The sequence below is a fragment of the Lagopus muta genome, chromosome 1, assembly GCF_023343835.1.
Source record: "Lagopus muta isolate bLagMut1 chromosome 1, bLagMut1 primary, whole genome shotgun sequence".
NCBI classification, from domain to species: domain Eukaryota; kingdom Metazoa; phylum Chordata; class Aves; order Galliformes; family Phasianidae; genus Lagopus; species Lagopus muta.
Genome location: NC_064433.1, coordinates 43,549,928 through 43,562,576, shown reverse-complemented (window position 1 = coordinate 43,562,576; position 12,649 = coordinate 43,549,928). Strand labels below are relative to the sequence as shown.

General features: G+C 38.2%; 1 long non-coding RNA gene across 6 annotated transcripts in view; it reads left to right on the top strand.

Moving 5' to 3' along the window:
- Positions 1-283: 283 nt before the first annotated feature.
- The window catches only part of LOC125693008 (uncharacterized), a 103,712-nt gene continuing 91,346 nt past the window's right edge, over positions 284-12,649 (top strand). For all 6 annotated transcript variants that reach the window (XR_007376965.1, XR_007376960.1, XR_007376964.1 and 3 more), the window contains exon 1: positions 284-431. This is a non-coding gene — a long non-coding RNA (uncharacterized LOC125693008). The remainder of the gene's footprint in view (positions 432-12,649) is intronic.

The window sequence follows — 12,649 nt, the reverse complement described above, 5'->3', positions numbered from 1 at the left end:
TAAAACACAATAAAGCAAAACCCACAGTCTTAATGAATGAAGACCTAGATTATAAATCTTAATTAAGATAGCCTAGCAATACCCAAAACACATTATTTACTGACTGGCTGAGCCAAAGGGTTATTGTCAAGAGAGTGTTTCCCCTTTTAGTAGAGTTTAATAAGTAGTGAAAATAATATTTAGAACAACCTTTTGCACAGCAGAGCAAGAAAATGACTTTTGCTTGGTAACTGTTTAACTAAGCTCAACTGCTCCCCTCACTTAGGAGCTGGGTTGCAAGAGAGTAGCAGGAGCTTCACTTTGAAGTACGACCATCAGACCTCACCAGGGACATCTGTGTACTCAACAGATCCTGAGAAAGCTTTGAGCTAGCTTAAATTTTAATCTTCCATAGAAAGGACTTGAAAAGAGAGCTGTCTGGGGGGTCCCAGGTGAGTTTCTATATTAATTAATCCACAGAGATCAAGCAGGTGGTGCTGCTTGTGATGACCACTTCTGCTCTATTTATACTGACTCGTGACGTTTTGGGGTATGGTTAGACTTAGTGTTGGATGATCTTTAATTTATCTAAGTGTAGGATGACTCCGTTCTGGTTCCAGGTGAAGTCCTCTCTGGCTGTCATATGACTATAAGTTGCTGTTTGTTCTGTTGGAACTGGAATTGCAAATTGTTCACCGAAGACTGCAACAGTTTTCATGGCTAAGGGTGGTGTAGGAGATGATGGGTATAAAGGAAAGCTGGGGGGAGGTGGGGGCATGTGCGGAGAGAGAATATAGTGCAGACTTTGTTCACAAAACAGGTAGTTGAAGGAATACTAGAGGTGAAATGCTTTAGTAACTTGCTTGAGGCTGACAAGGTAATTTCATTGCTGCCTGTGTTAAGAAAATATGTGAGTTTTGGCTACAATATGTTTAGTTGTTGTTTTTTTTTTTTTTTTTTTTTTTTCTGGTTGTTTTTATCCCATTGAATTTTGGAATCTCAAACAACTTCCCAAGTTTTATTGTATTCCTACCATCTATCATTCTTGTATAAAATGTGAAGAGAATTCTTCCAACATTTTGAAAGAAACTGCAATGAATACCTGATTTGAAAGCTTGTGTCCTTTAATGTGAATATTCACTGAGGTCAGTGAAATGTAGATATCAATTCATGTTTTGGGGATATGGAATTAAGATGCTGCTTAATGTTTTTCATTAGCGTCTTCATTATAGTTTCCTCCTCTTCTTTCAAATCATTCTTCCTATACCTTCAGTTTGGAGGATGGCCAGGGAAATATTTTGAAAGAAAAACAAAATATAATTAGAAAAGACCTTAAAGATATAAAAATTAGAATTTCCACCTGCTCATTCTTCTCTCTTTCTAAGTCAAGAAACAAAAACGAACATTCATTCTAGGGGGATAATTGTGTAGCTTTTGATCCAAGGTCACAGAGGTAAACATGGGCCGTTTGTCTAAGTACTTGACATACATTGCTATATTAGAGGGCTTTCCAGTTAGAATCTTTCATGCATGCCATGCAAGGGAGATACATCTTCCATCTTGAAGATGAATCAGTTAAGGTGTTCTTAGACCAGGTAGCTTGTTTTACCTCACAAAATAAAGAAACAGATGAACAGAACAAAGAGCAAACCATATCTAGAGACCTTGAGCTAGATAAAATGATTAATTTTAAACAGCATTAAAATGTCTTTATTCATATTTCTCTCATTTTTTTCCTCAAGTACCTGAAGTGACATTTCTTTTCAGAGAGGCTCAATAGCACCAACTGGCACCTGCCTTAGGTCCATGACCTGTACAGGAATGACCAATCCATAGGTCTTAAACTGCAGCTTTCCAGTGTTTGTGTAGGGTGTGTCCCATGGCTGTCCTGGTCTAGAGCATGTCTGGTGGCAGCTTGCATCCCACTTGTGAGTGGAAGTGAACTACTGCCAGCAGGCTGCCACAGTGAAAACACACAGTTTTTCAAAGACTCTGAGCATCCACCAGTAAAAGTTATGCTGGTGACCCTGTGTGGAGTTGTTTCATGAAACTTGAATAAGTTAAATAAGAAGGGAGTGTGAATAAACTAGGAAAGTTACGTTTGCTTGCTTCCTGCCCCTAGGATCTCAGTCTGTAGACTTGATTAGGTTGCCAGTCTGAGTCATGTAATTCTCCCTCAATAATGATTGCAGGCATCTAATTCTGTGTTCTCAACTAGGAGCTGGTTGTTACATCCAAGACAGTGAAGTGCTTAGCTCAGAGACACCTTGGTCCTGTTCTAGATGTGGCCAATGGGAAGAGCAGTCCCAACCTTCAATTCTTGTGGGGCAGGCCAATAGTTCAGCCAGGCACTTTTTGCAACCATTTAGAGATCACCCCTGTGGGGTTTATTGTAGAATAAAAACAGAGATTACCCTTAAAATAGCTTGGCCAAATTTGACCGTTTAAGCAGCAGTAGGATTTTTATTGTGTTTGGGATTGTATCAGTCAGACATTGCTATGGTTAATTTAGTTACACAAGATCCTAAAAATAAATAAACAAAGATTAAAAATCAGATAAACATGCACTGACTATGATCTATATGTTTACTCCACATTTTGGAAAGCTGAAACTTGAGGACATTGAAAATATTGTGATAATTCTGATTTACTGGCAAGTCTTCTGTATTTAAGGCATTTCTGCTGGGAATTCTACCGAGAATTTTCCAAGGTTCAGCCCCTGCGCAATGTCAGTGAACTCTGGACCAGCACCAATGCACTATCTGCAGTGGTCAGATTGAACCTGTGCTGTATTTATATTGCTTCTGATACTGAAATGATGTTTTCCATTGTTCATTTCTCCAGACAGAAAGAAATGAACCTCCCAGCCTATTTACATCCACTGTCAATAAAAACACATTTTAATGAGAAAATGAAATATTTGGACTTTAGACTTTAGGCATCAATGTATCATTTCTGGCAGCTGTGCTTTTATTCACTCTTACTCTGAAACTTCAATGACAGCAGCCAGGATCCTCCCCTTCTGTTCAGCTTTTCCATACAAGGCAAAATGAAATAGATGTCTCTAAAGATAGACCGCACTATTCTGATCCCTTTCTTTTTCATGAGAGCATGTCAATAAAGAAAAGGAAAAAATCATTCCTACCTTTACTCTTTATGAGATAAAGGACTTCAGAAATTTCAGTATTTTTCTGTTTCTTCAAATTCGTGTTGTTTCTCTTTCTTTTTAAATGTATCATTCTTAGCTTATTTTATCACACAACACAAAAATGTTATGTTAGATTAGTTTAAAAAAATAAAAACAAAAACAACAGCAAAAAAAAAAAAACAACAAAGGAGTGTTATTTAACTGTTCTATAAGGTTTTAAAACTAATGGTCCAATTCACGGGTGGTAAAACAACAGTGATTCATATCTTTCTTTGTAAGCAACATAACCCAAAGTCCATTAGGCAGCTCTGGTTTTGATAGGGCTTTTCTTTTTTTTTTTTCCTCAGGCATAATGACTCCAGAGAGACCAAACATAACAGTCACCAGTTGGGCTGCTTTCTTTTCCATTCCAGTTTTACACAACAAAGGGATCTGCTGATTTTATTTGTTATTTATTTAGACTCTAAGAAAGCCTGGTTTGGAAAATACTGTCCTGTCCAGTAGGCGTTTCTGCTAATGGCAGCTCAGAGTAAATATGCTGTTTTCCCTCCCTGAGACTGTAAAGTAAGGCTGTCCATAGAGTAAAATCACTGAAATATGCAGTAATCTGATGACTCGTAAGACCACAGAATGGCTTACGTTGAGGGGCCTTAAAGATCATCTAGTTCCAACCCCCTGCCATTGGCAAGGCTGCCAGCCACCAGCTCAGCTGCCCAGCACCCCATCCTCACTGGTCTTGAGCACCTTCAGAGATGGGCACTCACAGCTTTCTGGCAGCCTGTGCCAGCACCTCACCACCCTCTGAATAAAAGATTTCTTCCTAATATCTAACCTAACTCTCTCCTCTTTTAGTCTAAAGCCATTTCCTCTTGTCCTGTTGCTATCAGACCATGTAAAAAGTTAGTCTCCCTCCTGCTTGCAAGCTCCCTTCAATCAGTGGAAGAGTTTAGCCTTCTCTAGTTAAAGCTAGTGAGGAATTTGTTGCTGGGAGCTGGCTATAATGGAATACAAATCAGGAACTAAAACACTATTTGTTGACTTTGAGCTAAATCTAAAAGACACTATAGGTCTTCACCAGTCCAAAGCTGCAAACTCAAAAGGCTTCACTTCCTTGCAACTACTTTTGTGCTCTCATGACAAGCTGAGACACTGTTGCAGGTGGATGTAGCTCTCAGCACTTATAAGAGCCACATTATGGCCAGGTCTGTCTAACTGAGCCAGAATGTGACAAGTCCTTGTGCAGCTTCTCCAGCCTGCAGATGTTATTGGAGTGAACAGAAAATCTCTGGACAGGCTTCCTTGTTAAAATGCAGCTGTAGTTCCCTTTGCTTTCAGGACTTTGGAAAAGAAAGGGATGGTGATGGTTGTTTTCCATGTAATGGTGGTATTGCCTAAGGCTTCTTTCCACCAAGCAGATGACCCAGGTTTCTACTCTTGTCTGAGCAGGAAAGCCTCTTTTCCAAATATTTCAGGTGAATATCCTAATCAGTAAGATGGGAAATTAAAGAAGGAAGCAGATTATGATTCTTTGAAGGAGAACACCTGCATCTAATGTCTTCTCCAGGGACTGTACCATAAGCAAGATAGTGTTTGAATAGCACAAATGCTATTCCTCTGCCACTGTTTGAAAACAGGATATGTGAACAAGACTCAGTTACTCAACAGGACCTATAGGTATCTGGTTTTGGGAAACTTGTCCAGGCTGGGTCTCCTAAAGTTTGGCAGCCTGTAAACCAGCAAGAAACGTCCCTGCTCTACGGGGTGGCTACATTTAAGACTTGCCCATTGTAACACAGGGCACAAGTCTCAGCAGTGTTTCCTGATGTATAACTCAAGGCAGCTCCCTGCTCTGGCACCCATTGGGTCTCTACTGGGTTTCTTTTCCAGAGGAGCACTGAGCAAACTGAGGACCTAGGTATGTAATCTGGGGTTTTCAGTTGTCCAGTGCTGCTGGACAGGCAAAAAACAAGTGTCACAGTAACCAACAGTGTGGATCGACAGCAGGTTGAAAGGGTGTGTGGAGCTCGCTCCTTTAGTACTGCTGGAGTGGCATATATGTTATTAGCATGTAACTGGATAAAAGTTTGAAAACAATGTGCTGCTGATTTATCTCCTCACTCTTTAGGTCTTTTAGTTCATAGCACTCAGAGAGTATATTGTCTACCTTAAAATAGAATAGACATAGATATTAAAAAAACAAACAAATGAAACTAAAGGAAGAAAAGCCTTATCAACCCACCTATCACTCATTAGCTGAGAAAAGAAGCTTTATGTTACTGTCCATTTAAGACTGCACTGATGCAGATTTCTGTATGCATACAGAATTACTTATAATTATGTAATGGGCAGTATATTTATGGAATAAATAGTAAATTGGCCCTTAAGTAGTTTAAATTCCTTTGAAGCAGATTTAAAAGGAAGACTAGGGCATTTTGACATCCATTTGGTACCAAGCTGGAGTTAATGTTACTGAGACTATAACTACTTTTAAGAGGCAGATAGACCTACTTTTGGGTAAGATGTGCTATACACTAAAGTACCTCTTTTTCACAACTCATTTTTCCATGACTTATTCACTGGGGACTTCAGGTTTTCAACATCTGTAGTTAGTTTGCATAAATCCTACCTCAGAGTCCAAATAGGGAATATCATCACAAAGTATTATGCTTGTATTGCAGTGCAGTGTCCAATTTGCTGGAGGTGGTAGTAGGTAATTGTGCCAGGGCATGTTCCAGTGTTCATTTCAGGATAAGCAGTTTTCTGACTTCTTTGAAACAACGTGATCACTACAACAGTCACCCCTGCAAAATCTAGGGCCAAACTTTCTGAAAGGGCTCCAATGCCCACATCATTTGGAAACGTTGAGAAATAGGTGCTTAATTTCTCCTTGAGACAGAGACAGTTTCATGTCCATGCAGGGCTGCATTTCATGTAAGGCGGCTCCGATCACTTGCTCATGCAAGTAGTGCTCTTACATAAAATACTGGTATCTGAATGACATATATTTGAGCTTTGTCTGTCACTTCAAATCCACTCTCAACTTCTGTCTTGCTATTCAATGTCACTTTCAGGTTGAAGTGCATTTTTCCTGCGGCTACACAGCAATTTCTATAGGTTAATCATAGGACGGCTTGGGTTGGAAGGGATCTCAAGGATCAAGTTCCAAACCAAGTTAACACATATTTTATATGAAATAGTGCAAAAAGCAAATTCACAATGTGTCTATTGAAAGAAACTGTGGTATAAGTTGATATACTACTGTATCATTAAGGGAATTTCAATAAAATCTAATTCTAAAGGACCCCTAACTACATGAATGAGAATAGGATCACCCTTTAGTATCTTGAATAGTGGCTGAAATTTAATGGCCCTGACTTATACAATTGTGTAAAGAAGAGGATTTTAATTTTTATTATTGCTGTTATAATTCATGAAAGTGTTAGAGCTCTCACATCAGAGTAAAAATGTCACTAAAACATCATGAGTTTGGGCAGAAATATAATTAATATAATGGGCATATACACCTGAACAGCTGCTTTTTTGATAGCATTAAATCCTGAGTCACTTTTTTGCAGATGACCAAAAATAGTAATAATAATTGTATTACTTTTCCGTCATGAAATCTCTTTCATCAACACAGCAGAGCATGCAGAATTGTACATTCTAAGACCTGTTTTTTAAGAGGTAAGAAATTTTGAATAGAATATCTTCCAGAAAAAAAAAAAAAAAAAAGTCACTATGTACAGGAAAACAGTGAAAAACAAACAAACAAACAAACCTGTGACAGTTCTATGTTCTGCTACAATTCATCTCCTTCATCACTGGCAAGATATTTGCTCCAGCATGGTTTTCTCTGATAGAACAGGCTCTCTGTAACATGCCCAGGCATAACTGACTTGGGGGAGGACATTCTTACCCTGATCCCTAAAGTATTCTGAGGCCTGAGATATCTTTGACCTACTTTAGAGTGAGCGGGATATCTAATGCAGTTTAGATTCAACAGATGTTCAAGAGATAAAAATAGAGGAAGTGAGATGCAATTCTTCACCAGAAAAATGCAATACCTAACATACAAACCCGTTCCAATACATTCTCAATCTTCAAAAAATTCTTGGTATTTTGATGTCAAATGCCCTTGCGTTACCAGGCATGTTACTCTTCTGTCCAGTAGGAGTTTCAGAAGAGGTCATAAAAACATCCTGGAGCTTTGTCTTTGCTCCTGGATGCAATAACATGACTGCATGCCAATGTATATGTTAAAAATACAGAGAAAGAGACAAAGAGACCGAGTCAGCGCTCCAAAACAACATCCACAGCCATGATTAGAGCAGTCCTCAGAGTTCAGTTCCCCATCTGGAGAACCTGAAATCCCTTGTCACATTGCACATTGTTTCAGGAAGTGATGGCAAAAGTCTGAAGCAGGCTCTGGCCGAGGCCATGGCCATTCAGCAAGGCCAGCAGGCCTGGCTCCCTGCCTGTGACCAGATGCACAGCTGACATCTGTGTCCTATTTGGACCTCACTGCTGGAGTAACCCCACCGATAGCTCTCAGACTCGGGCAGGAAAGGTTCTAATCAAAACATTCTATCCACAGTAAAGATAAAATGGAGTGATTGTGTGCAGCTGTGCGTGCATGAGTGCATGCAACTGCTGAAACTCTTAGAAAGATTACATACAGAATAAGTAATTTTTCCCCTTTTTAAAATTTCACACTTAATTTAAAGCTATGAATTTCCATTTAAAACACTTTGTTCACCATGTGAACCATAAACAGTTTATGTGATAATGCATCCTCTGAAACCAAAACACTGTTTCTGTGAGTAGTGGACTGGCATGGTGATTGCATGATCCATGTATATATAGAGAGGCTAAACAAATAAGCACTTGTGGTTATCAAAATATTATTCTTCTGCAAAAAAAATTCCTGTTTTTCTTCTTTTGTGTAAGTCTTAATACCAAAATATTATTAAATAATTTAAAAGAAAACAGAAAACAAACACCCACAGGTACATACTCTGCAAGTCAAGAATATATTAAATGCATTGTGCTCTGTTTACCAGAGGTATTGACCTTATACAGACATAGTTCATCCTAAAAATGTGCTTTCTAAAATACTGTCTCACAATTGAAAAAATAGGGACACACATGAAAATTTTATCTCAATAATTACATTTAAGGCATAAAGTTACAAAAGCCAGAAAAGTCACAGATGAGACAGGGCATGCTTTTTACTGCAGAATTTCCTGACTGTTTGGTTTCTATCTCATCCTTAATGCTATCTCAGTGCTATTTTAGCCTGTGAATTGAATTTTCTTTTAATTTGAGCAGATCATATATTCATTTGTAGACACTCTATCTTCATCAATCAATACATTACGCCAGGCAGCTTCATCTCCTCCTGAAAGATAACCTTGGATTATGTCATGGCTCAATTCCGCATTGCCTCTACAGAGATAATGAATTCGCACATGTAAGAGGATCATTTACTGATGGGGGTGGGATGCTGTTTTGAGCATATCATTTCCATCTGCCACAGAATGATTCCATTTGCACAAATCAATCTCCTGGAGGAGGATTTCATAGCTACAGTAAGCACACTGTAGGCACTGTGTAGCACAGTGTGTTGTCTGACAGGAGAGAAAGCAGAGATCACATTGCCGTTGCCCCTGAAAGTCATAGCTTTGCTTCCCCTCACACCAAGCTCGAAACAATTCAAGGATGGGGCAAACAAGGCCTTCCTTCTCCTTTTGAGGGGCTGTGGCTCTTCAGAGCTGAGAGGAGGAATGCTTTCTTGTTGAGGTGGTGTGGTACAAGCGCAAACATTGCTGAACGCTTCCAAATAGTCACAGCCCCAATTGTGACAAACTCTATCGGATGCTGAAACAGGTACTGCTGTGAGATGACCTCATTCATACAGACTTAAGATTCCATTTAATGGCTCCCAGAGGAGAATTGAGCCAGTATTTAATTAATGTGACTAAAATTATGCATTTCATCAACCATACACCATATTAATCGCACATATCACAATGAAAAATGATACTCTTCAAGCAACTTCACTTTTATGGAGTAAAGTTTGCAATAGACAGTGCAATTGGATGCCTAAGAAAGGCGTGGGCTCCTGGTGTGAGCAAGGAACAGTCACATACCAGTTCAGTGACTGCAAATCAGACATCAATAGCCAATGTAAAGTAGATCATATTACATATTACATCAGTTATCATATGCCAGCAAGGATGAATTATGCACAAGGAGAAAGGAATGGTAGCAATAGCTGAGTGTCGTATGGGCTGTGAGTATTTGCACCCCCTGCCAACTTTTGCAAGAATTACATCTGCACTTCTTCCAGTGTTATCTTCCATCTTAGGCACAAGACAGTTTGCAAGAGCTGGACAGCATCTACTTGAGTGGTGTGGGTGCTGCTTAGTGGAGCCACCTTCCTTCCCCAGAGGCTGTGTGTGTATATAGCTCAAAAACCATGGGCAAAGTACGGTTTCAAGGAACTCATTGGGTCCTGCCATTTCAGTTCTAAGTGTTGCAGAGAAAACAAAGGCTCCCCCCAGTTCATTTGCAACCATAAATTTCATTTTCTACATAGACATCTGCAGATCTACAGTGCATTTCTAGTTGTACCTGCTGTTGAACTGGAAGTTTCTGTGTCTCCACTCACATGGACTGTCACTGTATATGCAGAGTCAGAAGCAACCTTTGTCTTGGTGGCATGTTATGCACATTCGTGCAATGTGTGGGGAGGACAAGGGACTTCAATTTAATACAGATTACAAATTACAGGCAAACATTTCATTCTGTATCCTTTCACATTCATTTTCAGAAAAAAAAAGTTGTATTTTTTTATACAAAGCCCACTTTCTCTGTCATATTTCAATCTATTGCATGTCAATGTTCAGTCCACGTTGTGTAATGCTGTGATCATATCAGCTGTCATAAAGGATAAGGTAATATAAAAAAATGTGTCCTGATGCTGCTTGACAAGATGAAATTTGCAAAAAGTAAATATGGCTTCTGGCCAATATCCATGCACTGTAATGACTGCAGGCATCGCTCCCTTAATTAATTACAAACCAACAATAGTCTCCTGATGGACTTTTGGCTGCGTCAAGCAGGGAATGGTACGGCTATTAAATATATTTGGGGCATACCTAACACTGATGTACAGACTTATGGAGAGGTGACATATATACTATGTAGTTCTTAACAGGTTATCCTGATTACTTTTTCTGGTTCTCACAGCTGATAAAAAAAGTACAAATTCACTGGAACAGATTTTTCTTTTGTAAAAACATAAATCAACCTGAATTCTTTGAAATTGAGTTGTGTGGTTTTGTTCTGTTTTTTTTTATTTTATTTTTATTTTTATTTTATTTTTAAGAGAAAGTGTTAATAAATCTTGGAGATATCATTTATTTTTCTAAAGATCTATACTTTATGACAGTTTAAATTTGCACCTGAGACCATAATAGTTCCTATGAAAGGAGAATGAATAACAAACGGAATGGAAGGACTCTCATTAAGCATAAAATTACTCGACAAGAACCACCCGGAATCAATTAATCATAATGTAACAGGACTTTAATTTTCGGGCATTCTCAAAATCCAAAATGTTTACATCGTTTTTCATTGTAACAAATGTGATTATCATTGTTTACAGATGATGAAATACATTATTTTTATCACATTAATTAAATACTTCAATTGTTGTTTTGTTTTGTTTTTATAATTTATTTATTTTCTGGTAGCCTTTAAATTGAATTCTAAGGCTCTAAGGCTGTCTAAGGGAGACTGATAATGATGCCCTTCCACCCTTCAGGCTCTTCCCTACTTTCTTTCCATGACCATGTACAAAAAAGATCAGAAAAATAAACTAGAGAAAAAATATACATATATATATAATATAATATAACATTATATATATATATATATAACATTATATATATATAATATTATATATAATATAATATATAAGAAATAAAAAGACTATTATAATAGGCATTTTATTTCATGGAACCATAGAATTTTTCTAGTTGGGAGGGACCTTTAAGATCATCTAATTCCAACCTCCTGGACAGGAGAGGAGAGGAGAGGAGAGGAGAGGAGAGGAGAGGAGAGGAGAGGAGAGGAGAGGAGAGGAGAGGAGAGGAGAGGAGAGGAGAGGAGAGGAGAGGAGAGGAGAGGAGAGGAGAGGAGAGGAGAGGAGAGATCAACCAAACAAAACAGCACTTGTTTTGAGCAGCTCAACTTATGACCCTTTCTGTAGTGAATCATTATGCAGTGAACAATAAAACCCACCTATGCCTGACATACATATTGCTGAGGAGGCTTAAGGAAATGCAGATCTTCACTCTCAGACAAGCATGTGCCTCTAGTGCACTGTGTACTTACAGCTCTATAAGTTTGGAGAATTCCGTTTGTGAGGTATTTTTAATGTAAGCCATGCTAATTATCCAAGTAGGTGGATCTCTATATGCAAGACACAGTGATGTGCTTCATTAAACAAAGCTAACCTTCTTTGGATATACAATATTTTTTTAGGGAAATACATGAGATCTCAGTACCAGTTGCATTTTTTAGAGTTTGTATACCTCATGGAATGTGACATAGATATTATTTTTTTCTTTAAAGCATCCAGAAAAAGCTATTTGTCTCTTTTAGTATGACTCATACAATAATTTAATTTACATACTTAAATCAAATGAATCGCCTGTCTCTTGCTAACTTCTTTCAACCTCTTTTATTGTGATATAAGTTGTTTGTTTTGTTTCCAAAATCTAATACTACATCTCCATTGTACTATCAGTGTGTATGAATTATGAATATTTGGTGCCTTTCATAACAGGCAAAGTTACATCACAGCCAATTTCATTGATTATATGCAATTTACTGAATATGTATGTCATCTAGCCTGTATTAGGCTGGGTTATGACTGTGTACATGAACACTCTGCCAGCTGCTCTAGCACTTACAAGCTCCTGATTAGCCAAATTACAGTCATGGACTTAACAAGACACAAAGATATGCTTTGTGCTCCTTATTATAGTGCTCTTTGGAGAAATATTTTAGTACCTTTGGAAGTGGCCAAAGCATTGAAAATATAAAAACTAATTGCCTTTATGACTGAGAAACCATGAAAGAAATGCTGATGTGCACAGTAAGTTAAAATTAACACAGGTGATTACAATACTCTTCCATCAGCACAAAATTCTTGATTTAGAAGGCCTTGAAGTAGATAGTGAATTGCTTGCTGAATCAGGTTGAGAATGCTTATACAAAAGCCTTTGCTAATTTGGAGGAAGAAAAGTTCGAAGCAAATGTGCTTCAAGCTTTGGAATGTGTATGGAACTGGTGACAAAATGAACAGAGTAATTCCTGTATCAGTGGGAGGCACCATTTTTCCATTCCTGTGGCCCACAGGTTACCTGTGGGTTTTAAAAACATTCACATGCTGATCCTTCATCCTTAATTCTTCCAAAGCAAGACTGTTTGTGGGAGGACAACATTGGGATC